We start from the raw sequence: 915 nt of genomic DNA on the forward strand, positions 1-915 counted from the left end.
TCCTCATTTTGCCGAAGAAAAGCAAAAAAGAATTACGTGTCCAGAAGGTATTGACACGATGCCTACATCTAGGTTTATTTATTAAAAGCGCTTTTTTTACATTCCTTGCAATACTGATGGTGGTGATGCGCAGGTCTCGTTGGTTTCATTCTTGCAGTTGCCATACAGTGCCTTTCCATTTATTTAACCCCCACCTGAACGGCATAAACTGAGTGTTCAGCTGGTGTTTTTTACTGTAAACAACAAGGAGACTTTGCTCTTCATTTAAACCAAAATCATATTTCATATTTTATGCTCGAGGGTTTTTACCGGTTCCTTTTTACACTCCTTAAAATAGTTTTTAAGTCATTTGGAACAAGAGTTGTTCTTTTTTTTTCTTTCCTGGCAGCTTTTAACATTATAGCAAATTTGTGTCTGGGGGACTGCTGGTCACTGTTTCTCACAGTTGCGAATGAAGAGGGGAAAAAAATTGCAACCAAGAAAAAAAATTTTTTTGAATTGCAAACTGGACCGGGTAAAAGGTATTTGAGCAGCTGCTGTATATAGGTTTAAACGGTTTATTGCACCTTCTTAAGTTGCACTTATTTGGGGGGGAGGGTTGATAGAAGTTTTTAATCACAAAGTCACAGACTTCTTTCTTTTGTAACTGAGCTAAAAAGGGCTGCTTTTTGGTGGGGGCAGAAGAAGGCTCGCAGGAGCCCTTTCTCTCAGAGGGGACAAGTACCCTTCCTTGTTTCTTTGATTTGAGAAATATATGGAGCAACCGTTGCAGTGGATGGAAATGCTACTGGGATTTGAAAACTTGACTTTTTCTTTCTTTAAAAAAAAAAAAGAATCGACTTGCCCCTCTTTGGGAAGCTGTGTGCCAAAGAACCAGTGTCCTTCCCCCCCACCCCCTCCCCGCTGGGCTGCTCT

The sequence above is a fragment of the Myotis davidii genome, unplaced genomic scaffold (assembly GCF_000327345.1).
Source record: "Myotis davidii unplaced genomic scaffold, ASM32734v1 scaffold898, whole genome shotgun sequence".
Classification (NCBI taxonomy): Eukaryota; Metazoa; Chordata; class Mammalia; order Chiroptera; family Vespertilionidae; genus Myotis; species Myotis davidii.